We start from the raw sequence: 8,262 nt of genomic DNA on the forward strand, positions 1-8,262 counted from the left end.
ATTATTTGTTTTTTTTTTACGACATTAATCTCTTTTCACATTTATTAGAGTAAGAATAAAAATAAAAAAAGTAATTAACTGTATGGTTTGACTACTTAACTTTTTGAAGAAAAGCAATTTCATTTGCTCCCACTAATGGATTGATACGCACGTGGGAATGAATCCATCATTATTGACTTAATGAGATACTTTGGAAATTACATGAGTATTGTTTGATATTTTAATATGGAGTGCACTTTTGTTTTGGACATTATTAATTTGCACTATTTTTATGCATATATATATATATACTATGTTCAAAACACGATTAATATAACATTGTAGTTTGTACTCCGTTTCTAAAACTTTAGTATATTAGTGTTTACTGCGAATACAAAGTTTGCACTTTTTTTTTGACATTATTTATTTTTAATATGGGGTTCACTTTTTTTTTATATTGCTTGATTTTGTTAATATGTGGTCCACTTGTTTTTACAGTGAGTTTGGAGATGGTGGGTTCCACTTTTTATTTTTTTATATTGCTTGATGTTGTTTAGTATGAGGTCCACCTTTTATGGGGTGCACTTTTTTTTTTTGGACATTATTAGTTTGTACTATTTTTATGCATATAATATATATACATATACTATGTTCAACATACGATTAATATAACATTGTAGTTTGTGCTCCGTATTTAAAACTTTATTATATTAGTGTTTGCTACGAATACAAAACCAACACTTTTTTTTAACATTATATTTTTTTTAATAAGGGGTTCACTTTTTTTTTATTTTTATATTGCTTGATTTTGATAATATAGGGTTCACTTTTTTTTTTCCCATGAGTTTGGAGATGGTGAGTTTCACTTTTTTTTTTTCCTTTTTTTTTTATTGCTCGGGTTATTTAGTATGGGGCCCACCCTTTCTTTTAAGGGACAACGGGCGACGAAGCATGGGTCTAAACCCATGCTTTATATAGTTTCTTTTTTATTTATTTTTTATTTTTTATATTGCTTGGTGTTGTTTAGTATGGGGCCGACCCTTTTGGACATTATTAGTTTGCACTATTTTTATGCAAATATATATATATATATATATATATATATATATATATATATATATATATATATATATATATGTTATATATATATGTATATACTATGTTCAAAACACGATTGATATAACATTGTAATTTGTGCTCCGTATCTAAAACTTTATTATATTAGTGTTTGCTATGAATACAAAGTCTGCATTTTTTTTTTTTGACATTGTTTGTTTTTTTAATATGGGATTCACTTTTTTTTTATATATATATTGCTTGATTTTGTCAATATGGGATACTATGTTCAAAACACGATTAATATAACATTATAGTTTGTGCTCCGTATTTAAAACTTTATTATATTAGTGTTTTCTACGAATATGCACGTGGCAATGAATCCATCATTATTGACTTAATGAGATACTTTGAAAATTACATGAATATTGTTTGATTTTTTAATATGGGGTGCACTTTTTTTTTAGACATTATTAATTTGCACTATTTTTTTAATATTAGTTATTGTTTAATATATATGGAGCACACAATTTTTTTTATTAAATTGGAACGGATATATATATATATATTAGAATTATGGGGCTCACAATTTTTTTTATAATATTAGTTGTTGTTTAATATATATGAGACCCACATGTTTTTTAAAATTAAATTAGAATGGACGACGTGAAAGTGAGCCCAACCGGCTCTTCTTAATAGGAGAAATTATTGAGTTAAAATATTAAATAATTTGAAATAATTAATTTTCTCAAGAACTTGGGTGATGAGTTGGCCTAAAACGTAGTCAAATACTATTTTTTAAGTTTCCCCAAAAGAAAAGGCGGCAAGTTGGTTTCTTTTCAATCACTTTTCCCAAAATCCTTTTCGCGCTCTTTAGTTTCCATTACAATTAGGTTTTCTTCTCTTTTCATTATACCGCTTTATTGAGCTCTTGTTCTTCCATTGCTTCTACCCATAATTTGGTGAGTTATCTTCTAGTTTCGTTTCTAGTGTGGTATGTTCTCGCTTCTGATTTAGTTTACTGGTATTCTTCTTCTTCTTTTTCTTAATTTGCGGCTCCTTCACAGAATCTGTTCTGTTTCTGTTCTTTCTTCTGATACAAGCTTCAAACTTTTTTTGTAGCAGAAAATAATTAGTTTAATTTTGGGTGTTATGGCTTTCTGGAACTGATTTTAGCAGAATTCTCGCATTATCTTTGATTTTTTTCACCTAGAAGGTTCCTCAAATATGAAATTCATTTGCAAAACTCCAAAATTTTGGAGTAGAAGAAGGCATGATTTTGTTTTGATTGTTAGTGTTATGGTTATGTGGATATGGTTTTGGCAGAATTAATTTGTGCATTGTCTTTCATTTCTTTTACACCTAAAAGGTCCCTGAAATATGGATATTCAGTTGTAAAACGTTCCAACGTGATTTGTTATGGTTCATTTGGCAAAGGAGGTGAAGATGGATGGTCGGGTTCAATTTCGATGCATGTATTATATAGAAAGGTTAGATTCTTTCTCCTCTGAAATCGTCTTTTAGTTGAAATCTGTTACAAAACTGATATACATATACTTAATAAATATTTGGGCATATTAAAAGGTTATGACAATGGCTATCTATATATAAATGTAGTGGTAGGCCATTACAAGGGGGTGCTTTGGAATTTAACCAAAAGACCGGTAAAGCACCTGAATCCCTAATGTGATGAAGCATCCAGACTGTCAAGTCCTAGTAAGTGTCAGTGTTCAAATGTGATTAATCTAATTTTCACTGTCGCTAATTTTAGAAACTGTTGTAGAGAAAGATTGTAACTAGCTTAGAAAGTTCATGCATAAAAATGAATGGTTATAGTTGTTTTTCTGGCATATTGTCCAACTAACTTAGACTTAGTCATTCATTATGTGTTTCACTCGAATGAGAATTATGTTATTACTCAACTGGAAATAAAAGTGGAATGACTAATTGAATGTAATTTTATCTGAATATCTGAACTATTTACAAAGTATATGATTTTGTTAGTTCTTTCTTCATATTTGAAATTCATGATTCTGACTTCGGAACTTCATGTATAAACTATAAAGAAGAACTGATCACATTGCATAGTGAACTTTGATGATTTGGAATTTTCATTTGGTATGAGTGACTATGGACTGGAGTTATAGTCTAATATGATAACTATCATTTCTACTGATAGTGGCTCAACAGGATGTGCTATGATGGCATTTATTTACTCAATTTCAATTAGAGCTCTGAGGCAAAGTTAAAGTAATTAAAATGATCAAAGACGTATGAGAGGACTGAGGTGAATTCCTGATGAAAGGTGATATTTGGGAATTTCAACAAAGGATCCAATATGATTTGAAACTGGCTAGTAATATCTCTAAATCAATACTTATTGCACATACATCCTACTTATTTGTAGTATACATTTTTGCATATAAAAATCGGCATGAAATACATACATATCATTATGTTTGTTACCACATAAGTAGCTCATAGTACTACCGATTAAATATAACAGCACTAAATTTGAGTTAACAAGCAGAGTTTAAGATTGTCGCAAATAAATTGACACTTTGTTACTTGCGGTTAAATCGGTTTTAAACCCATATCCCTTATCGGTTCTTCGCATTTCCTTGATCGTCGACGAATTACATTCAATTGGGATTTCTTAAGTAGCAGCAGACTAGAGTAAAGCACCAAGGTCAACGATATGGGTTTAAAACTGATTTAATAACTCATTCAAGTGTGCACGTTATGGAACCGTTAGTTTTCTGACAGAAAAAAAAACTGAAGGATGTAACCTGCTATTTATAGGATAGTTTGGGATGTTTTTTGTTTAATATGATTGTATAAGGATAGCGGGAGCTTAGTGCACCAGACTGCCCTTTTATTTTTTATGATTGTTTAAAGATGTAGTTTCGGCTTGGGGTATAGTTGAGGGATGTTTTCAGCCATTTACTCTTACTTGTAAGTGCGTGAAATGTCTTTCTATGCTGTTTCAAGATGTCATATCTGGTTATGCTGAATTGACTTCTTAATTTTATTTTGAAATGAGATAGTGAAAAGGAAACCTGCTTATGCAATAATGTTGCAAGCAGCACAGCCTTAAAATCTATTTCATACCCTTTGTTGACTACATTTGTTTTGAGTGCAGGACATCTTGCAACTTCAGACACACTACACAATTGTGATGCTATCCTCTGAATAACTAATAATTTGTATCGATATTTCAAGAAATTTGCTATTGTCGTACTAGGCTCCACGATCATTTCAAGAAATATGCTATCGGCGTAGTAGGCTCCACGATATTTTCAAGAAATTTGCTATAAAGGAGGAAAGCTCGCAGAACATGCCAGCAGAGGTTAATGAAGCTAAATAGAAATTCTTGGTGAGAATTCCAGCTCTAAACCATTTAAGGTAATTAGGAATACATCAAAATTTAATGGATTTAACTTTATAATATTTTTTAATGTAATCAGCTCTTCTCACTCTCACTATGTCTGCCTTTTCATTGTTCCCATATACTTCCTTTTCGTTGGCTTCTACGACAAATTAAGTTTTTCTATTGTACTATGTTTAACAGTATAGGCTTCTTACATTATGACTAATTTCAAATGGTTTAGATGAGGCAATTTACATTGTTCACTATCATGTTCATAGAATATTTTCATTCATTATCTTTTGAGTTCAAAAAGAAAAGTTGCTTGATCTTGGTCCTTTGAAAGGTTGATGTGCTTGTTCTTTGCCTCAATAGTTTTCAGTTGTAATTTACTTACTTTTTCTGTATTCTAAGTTCAACCAGAAAAGTTGCTTGATCTTGAGTCTTTAAAAGGTTGTTGTGTTCTTTGGTTCTATAGTTTTCAACTGTAATTTAATTAGTTCTCTGTACTTCTAACTTCTAATGTATCCTTTTGCTTAAGTTGAGTACCGTTACTTGAAAGAGGACTGGCTCAAGATGAAAGTGTATTTCCTATCATGTTTTTGAAGTGCTTCTATACTGCTACAATTAATTCATGACTTAGCACATGGTAAAGGAGTATCTCATTGAATGAACCAAGAGGTGCTATGACTTCCAAATTTAAACTAAATATTTGATTTTTGCCTTATAAAGATGGTTGAATCAAGAAGCCTATTTTAAAAATGGAGACAGATCACTGTACTAGAAACATTAAAATCTTACATAAAAAGTATCTTCTACATTTGAGAAAAGAATGTAAAAGAAAATAAAGAGAGCTAATATAATCTTGTGAAAATATGCAATATTTATAGTGAATATTAGCTCTCTTCTTCTATGTTTCATGGTGCATGGTCTTACTTGATGACTTCTTAGCTTTAGCTTGGTTATAGATGTTTTTATATTATTCATTAGTGCCCAGAGTTTTCTATTTTGATCTACATGTGTACTTTATAGCTTCCTTTTATTAAAATGTAATTTTATTTATCTTCTTTTGCAGGCTGGCAATATGTTTCATCTAACACACAAGTTATTGGAAGAAAATTTGGTTTTGGGGTTACTATATTTTATACGCCTGCAGCTTTTATGTTTTTTTTTTTTTGAAGTAGCAACATATTTTTAGGAGTATTTAGTTTTTGGAAGTGAGTAAATATTTAGTACATCAGTTTTATGTACCATTACTAACCTTAGGAAATATATTTATATAAACATTAGTGAAATTTTAATACGAAATGTGAATTGTGTATGTAATAACTATTTGTAAGTTGCTAAAGTTGTATTGGAGAATATTATTCATATATAGCAAAAATATAATATTGTTGGCAAAGAGGCATTTCCAACAATTTTTTTGTCACTAATCACTGCAATTTATAGTGACAATTTTGTTTTGTCGGTAAAAACAATAGTTTTAGCGACGACATGATATGTTTCAACTACAAATTTGCAAGCCATTTTTGTAAAAGACAAGTCGTCACTAATTTGTACATTTAGGGACGAAATAATTTTTTGTGCATAAAAGGTTGTCTTTAGTGACGAGACTATACTTATTCAACTACGAAATAGATATAACTTCAGAGACAATTGATGTCGTCACTATTTAAACTAAAAAGTTAGTGACAAGGTGATTTCGTCGGCAATAATAACCTTTTTAGTGACGAAAACGCACTATTAACTACAAAAAATTTAAACTTTTTTGACGAATGAGTTCGTCGTAAATACTATGCATTTGGGGACGGGAAAAAAAAAGTAGTCAATACAATCTTATTTAGCGACGAAACGCTAAATTGTCTTTGTATACATTTAGCGACCCACGTTTAGGGACAAATGATTGACGAAATAAGTATAGACCCATGACTTTTCGTCACGAAAAGTTTTTCAAGACGAAGTATGATGTTTAGGTGACAAAATAATTCGTCACTGGTAATCAAATTTGTTGTAGTGTATATAAAGCATGGGTTTAAACCCATGCTTCGTCGTCCGTTGTCCCTTAAAAAAAGTGTGGGCCCCATACTAAATAACACCGAGCAAAAAACAATTGTGGGCCCCATAATTCTAATATGTATATATATCCGTTCCAATTTAATAAAAAAAAATTGTGGGCCCCATATATATTAAACCATAACTAATATTAAAAAAATAGTGCAAATTAATAATGTAAAAAAAAAAGTGCCCCCCATATTAAAAAATCAAACAATATTCATGTAATTTCCAAAGTATTTCATTAAGTCAATAATGATGGATTCATTGCCACGTGCGTATTCGTAGCAAACACTAATATAATAAAGTTTTAAATACGGAACACAAACGACAATGTTATATTAATCGTGTTTTGAACATAGTATCCCATATTGACAAAATCAAGCAATATATATATATAAAAAAAAAGTGAATCCTATATTAAAAAAAATGAACAATGTCAAAAAAAAAAGTGCAGACTTTGTATTCGTAGTAAACACTAATATAATAAAATTTTAGATACGGAGCACAAATTACAATGTTATATCAATCGTGTTTTGAACTTAGTGTGTATATATATATATATATTATATGCATAAAAATAGTGCAAACTAATAATGTCCAAAAGGGTGGGCCCCATACTAAACAACACCAAGCAATATAATTTTTTTTTTTTTTTTAAAAAAGAAGAAACTATATAAAGCATGGGTTTAGACCCATGCTTCGTCGTCCGTTGTCCATTAAAAAAAAGTTTGGGCCCCATACTAAATAACACCGAGCAATAAAAAAAAAGGGAAGAAAAAAAGTGAAACTCACCATCTCCAAACTCATGGGGAAAAAAAAGTGGACCCTATATTATCAAAATCAAGCAATATCAAAAAAAAAAAAAAAAGTGAACCCCGTATTAAAAAAAATATAATTTAAAAAAAAAAGGCTGGCTTTGTATTCGTAGCAAACACTAATATGATAAAGTTTTAGATACGGAGCACAAACTACAATGTTATATTAATCGTGTTTTGAACATAGTATATGTATATATATTATATGCATAAAATAATTGTGGGCCCCCTATATAATAAACAAACAACAACTAATATATAAAAAAAAACATTGTGGGCCCCATAATTCTAATATGTATATATATCCGTTCCAATTTAATAAAAAATAATTGTGGGCCCCATATATATTAAACCACAACTAATATTAAAAAAATAGTGCAAATTAATAATGTCAAAAAAAAAAGTGGCCCCCATATTAAAAAATCAAACAATATTCATGTAATTTTTAAAGTATTTCATTAAGTCAATAATGATGAATTCATTGCCACGTGCGTATTCGTAGCAACCACTAATATAATAAAGTTTTAAATACGGAGCACAAACTACAATGTTATATTAATCGTGTTTTGAACATAGTATCTCATATTGACAAAATCAAGTAATATATATATATATAAAAAAAGTGAATCCCATATTAAGAAAATAAACAATGTAAAAAAAAATTGCGGGCCCCATAATTCTAATATGTATATATATCCGTTCCAATTTAATAATTTTTTTTTTGAGCCCCATATATATTAAACCACAACTAATATTAAAAAAATAGTGCAAATTAATAATGTCAAAAAAAAAGTGTCCCCCATATTAAAAAATCAAACAATATTCATGTAATTTCCAAAGTATTTCATTAAGTCAATAATGATGGATTCATTGCCACGTGCGTATTTGTAGCAAACACTAATATAATAAAGTTTTAAATACGGGGCACAAACTACAATGTTATATTAATCGTGTTTTGATACGCCCAAATTACACCTTTAATATCAGGAG

At 29.5% G+C, this 8,262-nt stretch overlaps 1 long non-coding RNA gene across 5 annotated transcripts; it reads left to right on the plus strand.

Annotated features, from left to right (window-relative positions):
• The first annotated feature begins 1,839 nt into the window (after positions 1–1,839).
• LOC132643637 (uncharacterized) lies at positions 1,840–5,804 on the plus strand. Of its 5 annotated transcripts, XR_009583692.1 has the most exons (5): positions 1,840–1,997; positions 2,405–2,525; positions 2,653–2,751; positions 4,178–4,440; positions 5,478–5,804. It is a non-coding gene; the product is annotated as an uncharacterized LOC132643637 (long non-coding RNA). The 5 variants fall into 5 exon arrangements; XR_009583690.1 differs by lacking the exon at positions 2,653–2,751 and having other exon boundaries at positions 1,849–1,997; XR_009583693.1 differs by lacking the exon at positions 1,840–1,997 and having other exon boundaries at positions 2,004–2,525; positions 2,653–2,757.
• Positions 5,805–8,262: the final 2,458 nt, after the last annotated feature.

This window comes from Lycium barbarum, chromosome 6, assembly GCF_019175385.1.
Source record: "Lycium barbarum isolate Lr01 chromosome 6, ASM1917538v2, whole genome shotgun sequence".
NCBI lineage: Eukaryota > Viridiplantae > Streptophyta > Magnoliopsida > Solanales > Solanaceae > Lycium > Lycium barbarum.